The sequence below is a fragment of the Solanum tuberosum genome, unplaced genomic scaffold (assembly GCF_000226075.1).
Source record: "Solanum tuberosum cultivar DM 1-3 516 R44 unplaced genomic scaffold, SolTub_3.0 scf00170, whole genome shotgun sequence".
Classification (NCBI taxonomy): domain Eukaryota; kingdom Viridiplantae; phylum Streptophyta; class Magnoliopsida; order Solanales; family Solanaceae; genus Solanum; species Solanum tuberosum.
In genome coordinates, this window is record NW_006239093.1 from 780,859 (window position 1) to 795,358 (window position 14,500).

A 14,500-nucleotide genomic window follows, 5' to 3' on the forward strand; every position below is an offset into this window, starting at 1 on the left:
TGACATTTGACCCCTAAATTCCTCAACCTTCACTCGGGAAACCATTTAACAACATTTAATCAAGTTTCCAACTTCAAACTCACATGTGAGGCTCTAGTTTCACCTACTAGATTTTGTCAAGAATTAGCTAGGTCATACTAGTTTTTAAGGGGTGTTACACCACGGGTCATGGTGATAAGCATGGTGATCTATGCAGTGATCTAGACAAACTGCCCAAAAAGGAGACCCTTCCCATGAGCCACTAGACGCCTCGTGAAGGCCACCATGGGCCGTGGGAGAGGTCATGGTCCTCAATTAGTATTAGGGAGGTACGTGGTGGAAAGCCAAGCCAATGTTCAAGAGACCATGGGCCCCACTACGGGCCGTGTGACCCTTGACGGCTCATAAGGTCACTCTTGAAGAGTGGTGTGACAACTTTTGGTTGGGGTCTTTAGTTTCTTTTCCGATTTTAATTAGATTAATACTATTTCATTTTACCCAAGCCTAGGACCCCTATATAAGTGATTTTAACCCCAAACTATCCCATCCAAGTCATTATTTCCAAAACCCAAAAGAAATCCCAAAGTTCTTCTCTCAAATATTTCTCTCTCTAGAACTTGAAGAAGAAGAATGAGTTGGAGCTAGGATCAAGGTCAAGTCTCCATTCCTCAAGCATTTGGGGTCTTTGTTATCAAGGTATGATGGCTTTTCATCCATGGAATCCTTTCTTCCATGGAGTACCTAAGATTCCCCAATTTGAGTTAGGGTTTTCTTCTAATGTAATGGGTATTGATGAATGTTGATCCAAATGATTGGGTTATGATTGTTTATTCATGAGTTGATAGGATTACATATTTTTAGGATGAATTTATATGTACCCATTCCTAACCCATGTCTAGAAAGATTAAATTGATATTAATGGGTTTTATGCCATAAAAAAAGAATTTGTGGTTTAGATATATTCTTATAGGATTTATGAGACACACTAGAAGTGCTTTGAGATTGAAGCATAAATTATGATTATGATTAAAATTGTCTTGACATTGAGCCATGTATGATGAATTATGAGCATTAGGGCTTTGAGAGTAAATCTAATATGATAATGGTTGATTATTGGATAGAATTGTTGTGGAAGGGATTTACCCACATGATTTTCTTTATGAATGTATGAATGCATGAATGTGAAAGGTTTCCTCACATAGAATGATTCTAGGTTGAAAGGCTTGCTCACCTAAAATGAATCAAAGGATTTATGAACCATGATAATAAGACCTAGCTTGGTTTAGCATAATGACATGCTTCTCTATGGATAGCTTGGATTATAATAATGAGAAGCTTTTCCATGGATAGCTTGGTTTAGCATAATGAGGTGCTTCTCCATGGATAGCTTGGATTAGCATAATGATGTGCTTCTCCATGGGTATCTTGAATTGATAAGATGATACCACTTCATGGTAGCTTGGATTGGTAATGTGATGCCTCCATGGTAGCTTGGATTGGTGAGGAGATGATACCTTTCCATGGTAGCTTGGGTTGGTAAGATGGCACCTTCCCATGGATAGCTTAGATTGCCATGATGATGTGCTCTTCCATGGACAATGACTTAGCTTAGATTTGCAAGATGACGTGCCTTCCATGGATATTAAGAACAACTAAGAATGGACTACTCTCCATCAAGTTTAGAATAGTTATGATGAAACAAGGTTATTTCAAGGAAGTATCGTATCTATGTTTTTAAGATGAGATTCACATGTTATGATATGTGATGAGCTTGGATGATGGCCTAAGGTTGCCTACTATGATAAGTAAGATAAGTGGAGGATTTCCCATTGTTTGGCTAAGTATGCTTTGAGGTTACTTCAAGGAGTATTCCTCTTATGTTGATATGGTCTATTATGCGCATTGATTATGCTTATGACTTATAATGTCTAACTCTTATGCTTATGTTGATGTTTATGCAAGCTATCATATTTAGTACATGTTTGTACTAACACATACTTTTGCCTACATTTCTTATCCAAATGTAGGGTCTGTGATCTCGACTCTCATCCCCATGGCTAGGATCTTTGTAGGAAGCAAGCTTGAATATTGGTGACTCATCATAGCATTCGAGAATTTGGCCGCCATTTCTTTTATGTCTTTTCATATTATGTTTTGAGCATTATTGTTGGGCTGTGTCCTAAGGTATTCATGTTTTAGATGGTTTTGAGACAAAGTGTAATCGACTTTGGCTTTTGATATGAACACTTTGATTGTGCTAAAAAATTTAAAAATATCGTATTTTCTACTATCTTATGTTATGAAAGCTTAGTGGCTTATATGAGGCCTCTTGGGGTCTTGTATGCCATGTTAAGACTAGGGTGTACCCCTGGGTCATGACATTTTCCAGACAAAGTTCCCCCAATGCTCTTCCTAAATTCAACAAAGATAGGATTTCTAACCCTAATACTCAAGGAGGAAATGGTGGTGGATCTTCATCGTCTACTTGTGCAGAATGTGGAACAAAGCATTAGGGAAACTCCCTAGCCGGTTCTAATGTGTGTTTTGGTTGTGGCAAGGTAGATCATAAGATAAGGGATTGTCCCTTAGTTGTTAAGAATGTAGGAGGAAATTGTCGATGGGCTCAACCTTACCCTTTGGAAGGTTCTAGTGGGAGTAAGAAACGATACATATTTTATGCACTCTAAACTTGTCATGATCAAGAGGGTTCTCCAGATGTGGTTACCAGTATGTTGAAAGTATTTCATCTTGATGTTTATGCTTTGCTTAATCCCGATCCTACCTTGTCTTTTATGATTTCATATGTGGCAATGAGGTTTGATATTCTTCTGAAAGTGTTATTAGCCCATTTTTTTCATCTATACTCCTATTGATGAGTCTATTGTGACTAAGAGAGTCTATAGAAATCATCATGTCTCCTCATCCCATAGAGTCACTCATGTTGATCTTATAGAGATTCATATGTTAGATTTGGATGTTATCCTTGGTATGGATCAGTTGCATTCATGTTATACTTCTGTTGATAGTAGAACCCGAAAAGTCAAGTTTGAAATTTCGAGTGAGCCTATCCTAGAGTGGAAAGGGGAAAATTCTATGCTGAAAGGTCAGTTTGTTTCTTATCTTAAATATAGAAAGATGATTTATAAGGGTTGCATATACCTTCTAGTTTGGGTGAGGGATACGGATTCTGAAACCCCTACTCTTGAGTCGGTCCCCGTTATAAGTGAATTTTCAGAAGTATTTCCTGATGATATACTCGGTGTACCTCTCGGAAGGGAAATAAACTTTGGTTTTAACCTACTCCTAGATATGCACCCTATCTCTATCCTTCCTTACTGACTGACTCCGACAGAACTTAAGAAATTAAAGGAGCAATTGAAATATATGTTGGAAGGGTTTCATCCGACCGAGTATCTCTCCATGGGATGCTCCAGTCTTATTTGTTCGAAAGAAAGATGGTTCACTTTGTATGTGTATCGACTAGCGTCAGTTGAATAGGGTTACCATTAAGAATAAGTATCATCTTCCAAGGATAGATGATTTGTTTGATCAACTACAAGGAGCAAGTTACTTCTCTAAGATTGACCTCTGGTCGGGTTATCACCAATTGAGGGTGAAGAAAGATGACATTCCTAAGATGGATTTTCATACTCGATATGGTCATTATGTGTTTTTGGTAATGTCATTGGGGTTGATTGATTTTCCGGACACATTTATGGATTTGACGAATAAAGTGTTTAGACAATACCTTGATATGTTCGTGATTGTGTTGATTCAAGATATCTTGATCTATTCAAGGAGCAAAGACGAGCATACCGAACATTTGAGGATTGTGTTACAAGTCCTCAAGCACAAATAACTCTTTGCAAAGTTTAGTAAGTGTGAGTTTTGGTTGAGATCCATGGCTTTTCTTGGTCACATTGTTTCCGGAAAGTGTATTGAGGTAGATCCTAAGAAGAAGGATGCAGTGAAGAGTTGGCCTAGACCTCTATCCCCTTTTGATATTAGAAGTTCCTTGGGTATATCCGACTACTATAGAATGTTTGTGGAAGGGTTTTCTTCAATCGCCTCAACATTAACAGCATTGACCCAAAATAAAATCAAATTCTTATGGTCGGAAGCTTGTGAAAAGAGTTTTCAAGAATTGAAGGATAGACTTACTTCCGCTTCAGTGTTGACTTTACCGGAGGGAACCAATGGGTTTTTTCTTTATTGTGGAGCTTCACGAATTGGGTTAGTGTGTGTCCTTATGCAAAATGGAAAGTTATTACCTATGCTTCGAGGCTACTTAGGATTCACGAAAAGAACTATCCTACCTATAACTTAGAACTAGTGGTGGTTGTGTTTGCTTTAAAGATTTGGAGGCATTAATTATATGGTGTTCATGTTGATACCTTTACCAACCACAAAAGTTTGCAGTATGTTTTCAAACAGAAAAAACTAAATATTTGCCAAAGAAGGTGGCTTGAGTTACTAAAGGATTACTACATGGGTGTTGTCTATCACCCAAACAAGGTGAATACGGTGGCGGATTCTCTTAGTCGGTAATCAATGGGTAGTGTTGCTCATATTAAAGATGACAAGAAGGAGTTGGTTCGTGATGTTCATAGATTAGCACGATTGGGTGTTCGATTAGTTGTCTCCACCAAAGGTGGTGTTATAGTCTATAATGGTTTAGAATTGTGTTTTGTGTCAGAATTGAAGGCCAAGCAAGGTGTTGATTTGAATTTGGTCGAATTGAAGGAAGCGGTGCTTGAGAAGTCCATTACGGCTTTCTCCTAAGGGAGAGATGGTGTGCTTCGATACCCGGGTTGTTTGTGTATTCCCAATGATGATGACCTAAGGGGGTAAATCTTATCAAAAGCCCATAGTTCCTGTGATTCCATTCAGTTGAGAGCCACAAAGATGTACCTTGATTTGCGGGAGGTCTATTGCTTTAATGGGATGAAGAAGGACATTGCGAAATTTATGGCTCATTGTCTTAATTGTCAACAAGTGAAAGTTGAACATAAAAAGTCGGGAGGTTTTTCCCAAGATATCAGAATTCCTACTTGGAAGTGGGAAGATTTGAATATGGACTTCATTGTTGGTTTACCCCGCACCCGGAAACAGCATGACTCAACTTGGGTTATTGTAGATTGAATGATAAAATTGGCACATTTTGCTCCCATCAAGGTTTCTTAATCGGTGGAGGACTATGCTAAGTTGTACGTGAAAGAAATGGTTAGGTTTCATGGAGTGCCCTTACCCATTATCTCCGATCGTGGTTTCCAAATCACTTTTTAGTTTTGGAAATCCTTCCAAAAGGGGCTTGGTACTCGTGTTAAGCTTAGTACGGCCTTACATACTCAAACAGATGGGGAAGCGGAGCATACTATCCAAACTTTGAAAGATATGATGAAAGCTCGCGTAATTAACTTTAAGGGAAATTGGGATGATCATTGGCCTTTGATTGAGTTTTCATATAACAATAGATATCATTTAAGCATTGTTATGGCTCCATTTCAGGAACTATATGGAAGGAGGTCTAGATCTCCTATTGGTTAGTTTGAAGTGGGTGAAGTTTCTTGGATAGGACCCGAATTGGTACATGAAGTTATAGAGAACATTCGTCTTATTAGAGAAAGGTTTAAAAAGACTCAAAGTCGACAAAAGTCCTATGCCGATGTTAGAAAAAGACATCTTGTGTTTGATGTAGATGATTGAGTCTATTTTAAAATTTCTCCCATGAAGGGTATGGTGAGATTTAGAAAGAAAGGGAAACTTAGTCCCTGTTATATGGGGCCATAACAGATTTTCAGGCGGATCGATAAAGTTGCTTAAGAACTTGATTTACCTAATGACTTGGCATCAGTGCATCTAGTTTTCCATGTCTCCCTGTTGAAGAAATGTGTTGGTGATTCAGCAGCTATAGTACCATTGGAGAGTCTTGGTATAAAGGATAGTCTTTCTTATGAACAAGTTTCAGTTGAGATTTTAGACAGGCAAGTTCGGAAGTTAAAAAATAAAGAAGTTGCTTTCCTAATGGTTCTTTGGAGGAATCAGTTAGTTGAAGGTGCTCCTTGGGAGGCCCAGGCCTATATGATATCCCGTTATCCTCATCACTTACCCTATGTTCCTGCTCAAGCTTGAATTATTTAGATCTTCATAGTTTACTCTTTCGATTCATGTGTCTTAGTTATTGATGAAATTCTCTCTAAGAATTACGAATGAAAATGGGGAAATCAAAGACAAGAAATAAAAATAGAAGAAGAGATACAAGAGAAGGAACAATTGTCAACTAAAGGATGTGTTAAATCCTAAAACCTCCAATTGCAATCCCTAAACAAGCACCGAATCTAGATAAATAGATTGACAGAAGAAAAGGAAATCAAAAGCAACCTAAACGTATATTAAACCTAAAGACCTCAATCGACTTTTCCAAATCATGCATCGAATCTCTTACGAAGACCCCAAGGAAATTAAATCTCCAAGTAACTCCCGTTTCCAAACAAGGTTCAATAAAAGCATCACCAAACTCTCAAGTCTCTCAAAGGAGATCCAATTCATCAATCATCCAGATTAAAAATAGTCTACCTAAAAGAGAACTTATACTTGTTATTTACAGTTTTAGGCCATTATTATATAAGAGCCCAAAAATAGCCCAAATGAGGAAAAGGGATAGCTGGGTCATTCTCCCCTAAGGGACTCGGCGAGTCACCGATCCAATTGTCAAATTGGATCTTCTCTATAGATCCCTAGAACTTTAGGCGATCTTGGAGCCCTCGACTAAGCTATTAGGTGAGTCACCAAAGTGACCACCAGCTCGGCGAATGTTGCAGCTTCTTCACTTGCTTTTCCTTGCTTCGTTAGACCTCCCACACTCCAAGATATCATCCTAACATTGTATTGCTCAATTGAGAGGCCCTTCCAAGCGTGTATGTTACTATTCAAGGCAAGGAGTCCCCTCTTTGTCATCAACTCAAGCTAAAGAACCTTCATCTTTGTGAATAGTCCTTCTATACATTAAAGTTCCTAAACTTGGCTTGGTGTGAGTGGCCTTGAGGTAATATGGATTGCATCATTCTTCCCTTCTTGAAAAGGATTCATCCTCGAATCAAAACCTTGCATAACCATAGGGAAGGCAAATAACAACAAGATCCTCACGGCATGAGGGTTAGTGTTAGCAATAACTATTCTATCACCATTCCAAGGATGCACAAACTTAGCATATAACCAAGAATCAAAATGATCAACAAAGGGAGTGTAACCCATCAAAACAAAAGATACTTTGCTACTCAAGAGACTTTGACCGAAGGGAGGAGTGAAGGAACCATTACACTTAGGCGACAACATATGTAAACCTTCATTGGTTCCACATTTTAACAAGCTCAATTCCCCGTTTAAGTCTAGTACCACATGAACACCCTCATACCTAATTGCAAAGTAATAAACCGTGTTAACCCAAGTTAGGACTCCATCCAATGTGATAGTTAACTTCAAAAATGTAATTCTTACCAATTCTTATTGCTTGATCCTATGTGCTTGAATGAGGTATGTTTGCCAACTTGTGTTGGGAATATTTTTGTACTTGACCCGGATCAACACCAAGTAAGAATCATATGAAAGAAAGAAAGTGTTACTACCACACTTATCACCATTTAAGCCAACACCGGGGTCAAAATGATAATTGGTCCACATAATTGAGTCATACAAACAAGTATAAATCTTAATGGTACCCCAACCCAAATGCAATGCACCTTTAACTCAAGCATGAGACTCATCATATTCAAAGGGATATTAGAGGAAGGTGCCATGCCCACTCGGGTCCTCTAAGGTGTTCCTATAAGCAAGATCACAACTAGGTTTAAGGATCCTAGCACTCATTTCATCACAAGATGGAACACACAAAGACAAGATGACGAATTTAAGATAAACTTCACCTTCTCTTGAAAAATAACCCCTACCCCACAAGATGCACAATCAATAAGATCATACTCAAAGTGATACTAAGGAAAGGGGTTTAGCAAAACTACCCTTCCCCATACAAAACGTAGGCCCCTCAAGTGGATTGTAAACCCTCAAGAAGGACTTTTCATCATAGGGAAAGTTGTCAACAAATTCATCAAAATTATGCTATCATTTCGACCAACCATCACTACATAAGTTCCATAATTCAACTCACTATCAGTGTCAAATAGAAAGGAAATACATGAACTAGGATCAAGTACCCCACTTTTTGTCCATTGGCACTCTTACCATCGAAAAACACACTCCACTCAAAAGTGTGAGCATCATCATATGTAAACAAGTAACAGAGAAAGGTGTCTCACAAAACAACGTCGTCTAAGGGGTTTTTATAGGTATTACTACTAATAGGCTCAAAATCATTGGCCATACCATTAAGAACTGGAACACACCAAGAAGAAGAGGAAATGGGAAAACACATACCACCTTCCTTCTAATCATAATCCTTCCCCACAAGAGTACTCTCATCTTCAAAGAAGAGATTTCCATCTTTTGGAGGAAAATCTTCACACCATAGTGGGTTACTATAAAAAAAAATATAGCTATCAAGAACTACAATACTCTCATGATTTGCACCACTAGGAGTGATTTCATCATTTTCAAAAGAGATATTGTACTTAAAGAGGGAATGATCAACCACCAGGGGAGAATTAAAACATGTATGTTCAGTCTAAAGAAGACACATATCATTTTTCAAAGCATTTTTAAGCACGTGATCTCTATAAGCAAAAGAAGTAATAGGATCTTCCACAAAAGATATGCTCAAAGAGTCACTTCTATTCAAATGATCAATATTATTATCAGTATCACAAAAGTGAGGTTCCTTAATCACATCACAAGATTCCTCAATTAGTGAACTACACTCAAATTCAAGTTGATCAACACAATTATCACATGATAATTAACTATCCCTCAAAGCATGGGTGTCAACACTAGGTGGACACAAATCGATCTTACCAGAAGAATTAATTTAGTCATCAATAGAATCAATTAGTGTATCCATACTCTCAATATGTACATTACCAACAAATGGTAAACAAACATTAGGCTCACATAAATTCAATCTATCACTTACACTTTGTTCATTTGCACTTGTAAAAGTGTTAAGTATAGGTATCGTACTATCACGACCAAAGGTAGCCCCTAGGCGTAACATGATGTATAGGACTCTGAGAGGCCTCATACAAGTCACTTAGCATTCATCATACAAGAAAATAGAATACAAGATATACAGAGATAGTTTCAACATATAAACATTTTTTAAAGAAAAGCAGAAATCTAAACATCATCTCGAAGCCATCTAGTACATTGGATAGATCAAGGCGTAGCCCCTATATCAAGTTCCAAAACTGAAAGTAAGGACAAAAAGGACATCAAGCTTGGTCCTCAGAATATGAGGACTCACCAACTTCAATCTTCTAAATGAGATCCTAGCCACAGAAGTGTGAATCTGTAAGGTCGGTCCCTATATTTGGAGAAATATAGGCATTAGTCAGGTAGTACAAAGATGTACTAAATATGAAAGCATGCATAAAACATATGAAAACATGTAAAACAATTGGCGGTTACATATGTCCCATAACTATGTGCCACAATAGGTTTGTCTGAAATAGATATAAACTAGTGGATCCACTTCAGCTAGAAATTTATGGTTCTAACCTTGGAAAGTAAGGACATTTGTTCTTGGTGTGGGATAGAAACTATATTCCATGTTATAGCTCACATGGTCTTTGTCGGGTAATGGCAAACTTTCCATAATAATGAACTAAGGTTACTTCTAGAAGTATATCAAATATGTTTTAAAGATGTTTAGCTTGCATTGACCATGATTATGACTTAAGTTTTCTAACATGATTATTTTATGATTTAGCTTGGTCATTGCATTTCATATAAAGTCATTTTAGTATGACTTCATGACTCTTATACATTTCTATAATGCTTGGTACATTTGATGTACTAACGCATACTCTTACCTACATTGTTTCACTATTGTAGAGTCCTACGCTCCGACTAACCACATTCGTGGCTATATTGATCCTTAGAGTTTTTAAAGTGATTGGTCAGTCCTTATGTTCTGAGGACCGAGACTCTTTTTCTGATTTCATGTCTTTTTATTTTAGATTTTTTATATGATGTATAGGTAACGTGTCAATCACTCCTATGATGTAATAAATGGCTTTGAGACTTATGTTAGACTTTCACTACTTTTGTCAAACTCTCTTTATGATATAAAATTTCTTTTGAACTCTTTAAGATTCTATTATGTTGTATATGTATGCTAAGTGGTTTGTATAGGTTCTCTCGATATCCTATACGCCATGTTACGATTAGGATGTACTTTGAGTCGTTACACTATATTATAAATCAATATAGGCACAAGAGATGTAAGTAGTCAGTACTCAAAATGTACTGAGTATGAGGAAAGATACATGAGTATAAACATAATAATGTCATAAATATGAGAACATGATAATGCATGACCAACTAAACGAGACATAATCTGATAAGTTGAGGTCATAGAAAATAGTACAAGGTCAATCTAATATACTGAAAATCATGTCATAAGTAGAAGTCGTAATCATAGTCATATAATATGTGAGAATAATATTCTTTTGTCGGAAATACTATTAACCGACATAAACCATGTGAGCTATAACATGGAGTTCAGTGTGCTACTACCACACCAAAAATACAGTGTCCTACTTGCGTAGATAAGGACCATAATCTTTATCATAGGAGGATCCACTAGCAAAAGTCAAGCCTCTTCTAATGGGTGAAAAACTAAGGAGTCAATCCTCTACTAACGGATAACTCATCTAATCCTACAGTGGCACGTAGTTCCGAGACAAGGGGATTTCTAGTAAAGTTCTCATACCTCTACTAGCGGGTGAACCTCCATTCCAATGTCAATTCAGTGTTATGTAAAGTCCCATTAGAATAGATGCATAATCAAAACATATTGATAGTCCTTGAAATGCTAAGAATCTAGTAAAACCAAATCAATCATGAGACTCAAAATCATAAGATTAGCTACTTTTAAATATCATGATTTCATAACATAATCAATGAATAAGAGGCACTTATCTAAAGAATCTAAATCATGATCCTCTTTCATTATAAGAATTACTTCAGTCACAAGCATTCAAATTCGGAAGACATGTTTGATATTTTATCTAAGAGCATAATTGATTCGTAAGTACTTCAATTTATAATACATACATATATCATGGGTTCATATAAAATTATTGAAAACATTATAATATGATCAAATCATGCATAATAGGATCATTCATGGACAGAAACTTTAGAGCCTTGAACTTATAAAAAATCATGAAAACCCTAGAAATTTAGGTAGAAATCATAAGTAGAAATAGGGTTTATTTGGGTACTCAATGGGCGAAAGGACCCATTGATGAAATTCCCACACACCTTGATGTAAACCTAGCTTGAAAATCAGGAAAGGAGACTTGAACTTGAAGAAGAAGACTTGAGAGTTTTTGGGTGTTTCAGGGTGAATGGGGATGGTTTTTTCCGTAGAAAGGGTCACAGATCTTAGGAATACTCTAGAAATGATGTGTTTTAGGAATTAAAAGAGTAGAAAAGGTCCAAAATAACCCTAAGGAAATTCTACCAAAAAGACTCTATGAGCCTATATACGGTTGGTACATACTTCTACAAATCGTACTGGTCATCCATCAAATGAGATTCTGAAACCCCAACTTACTGATCGAAACTCAAAAACTCAGCCATGAACCGTCAAATCAACCACGACTGGTACAACTCCTTCGTGCACTGAGCCTTGGACTTAGGCCTGGACCTCAAGCTACAAACCACTAATGTCTAAGTATGGATTTTACTCCCTTCTATGGTGCGTAGTGGCTAGTCGTACCCCAAAGTACTGAAAAATCTAAATCTCAGTCCACGAGTTATTTAATTTGCCACTAACCATCATGTTGGCTTGTGGAGTCTTTACTGATACTTGACATTTTTTCAAACTTGGAATCTCAACTACGACCAAAAACTAGTGACCATGGAACCAAGTGTGGTTTGTACTTTTCCATTGTAAACGAATTGCACTAGCAAATTTCTATAACATTTCCTTTCCAATTCAACTTCCAATCACTTTTATACTTCTGTGGTGTTACAATATCGATGTTATGGGTTGATGTTCCTCCCACTGTGGGAACATCTACTGAGATTCCTATGGCTTCTATGATCGGATATGTTGAGCATGTTGCTCAAGATGATTCTAATACCTCTGAGACTAATAAGGATGAGTTAGGTGTAGAAATGGAGCACGATGTCGATGTTCAAATGATTGACCCGTATGCTGAGATAGATGACTTAGAGGAGGTGCTTGTGCATGTGATGATGGATGTATTCTTTCATGACACTTCCATCATTGGCTCTTTATAGGTTTGAACCGAATGAGGAGCCCGTTGGACTGACCTCGGGTGATGAAAATTAGATGGGCATCGATACCCAAAATAAGGCCACACTAGTGAGCAAGACTTCTACCCATGCTTAGCTCTATAGGGGAATTCCTTACTCACTCCTTCCTTATTCTCTTCATTAATTTTTATGGCATTGAGGACAATGCATTTGTTTTTATGGAGAGGAAGTTATTTCATTTTGGTTGTAAATTTAATTTTGATACATTGATTTATTTTTGGGTTGTAATTTTAACTTGATGATGGTGTAGTTGATTTCTTATTTGATTTTGATATATGGATTTGTTTTTGGGTTGTATTTTAAACTTGATGATAGTGTACATAACTTTTTATTTTTATCTATTAATATAAAAGTTTTTCCCTTCATTGTGGTATTGAAGTTGTGTTGATTTGATCTTGAAATGTGCATGCTTGTCTACAATTTTCAATAATCAATTGTCTCTAACATGTTTTACTCGAAAAGTGTTATTGATGAGATATGTGTTGCTGATAATTCGAAATGGTCATTTTGAGTTGTATAATCCTTTCATGAATTTTGAGAATCTTGTATTGACTAGTTAAATATCAAGTTGTGAGACTTGCAATCATCACTACACACAAACAAGGGTTCTAGAATTGTGTTTGAGTGCCATGTGTGGTGAGGTCTACTTGAATTCCATGCAGTGTGAAAACCTAGAACTTGCCTTGTTGGTCCAATGGTTTGATAGTTGTGAACATGGGAAATTACCATAGGCACTCTTCTTGAGAGTAAACCATTGTGTTGACCATTTTTTATGACCACCTTGTGAGTGTGTGACTTTATTTTCCACATTTGAGCCTGAAGCTTTCTTTATAAAAGAAGTTAATCCCTCCTCCCTAAATGGGTTCCAAATGAGTGAAGCCAAGGAATGTTTCTAGAAAAGAGTTTGGTGAAGTTTGATGTTCTAAATGAAGAAAGAATGTGTGAAAGAAGTAAGGCATTGTTAATGCCTCAAGAAGGTAGAGTCAATATAATTCAAAATTACCCTAAATGATCATCAACACCATTACAAGCCTTGAAAGAATTGTGTGATCTCATGGAACTAATTTATGGTTTGAAAATAGGGGCAATATGGGTAGAAGCATGCTTGTTATTCTCTTTTGGAGTGTGAGAGTTTGTTATGATACCTAAATTGATAAATTTCTTGTGGTTTGTGAGACCATGTGATCATTCTTTTTTTGAGGGCACTTGGATACTTTTGTTGAGCATAATTTGACATCTTAGTGAGCTTTTGTGAGAATTTGCTTTGATTGATAATGGCTAGTCATTGCTTGAAACTTTTAATACATAATTGGAAGTTGTGAGTTTTGAAACTAACTTTGTGATAGCACTTGAATTTTAGCTCTCAAGTAGCTCTATTTGAGTAAAGCTTTGTTGAACTGATTTATATGATGTGTTACTTGAGGAAAGGCAAAAGTTTAAGTTGGAGGTGTTGATGAGTCAGGTATTTTGGACTCATGTTAGGCTTCTAGTTCCAAAAATTTATGTCCTCAATACCTATTTATTTCCTTTACTGATGAAAATGTGTTTGAATTTAAACTATGAGATGTTAAGGACAACAGGGCGAAGGAAACCAAAAACTTGGAAAAATGAACAAAAGGGCAAAGCTGAAACTCGCGCAAAAAAGTCATTCGACACATTGTCAAAGAGAACCAAGCTTTCCGAAAGGGACGGATCTTAAACCCCAAGGATCCACTTCAAATCGGCGATAAAAAGCAACTTTGGCGCATCGCCGAAGGTCACGACCCAAAATTGGGCCATGATGGCGTCCACTATAACCCACCGAGTGGACAAGCCTAAGCCCAATTATAAGATGTAGAAGACAAAATTCATATATATAAAAACAAATAATAATAAGTGGAAGACAAGAATAAAGTATATATAAAGAAGTGTCATATCATATATATGTAGTATGATACAAAATGTACAAAATAGGCACACAAGTGACCAAAAGACAAACTAACACAAGATACCGATCCCCAGACATGGTGTCACCTATACATGAGCTACTACAAATACAAAGCCATAAATATATATATATATA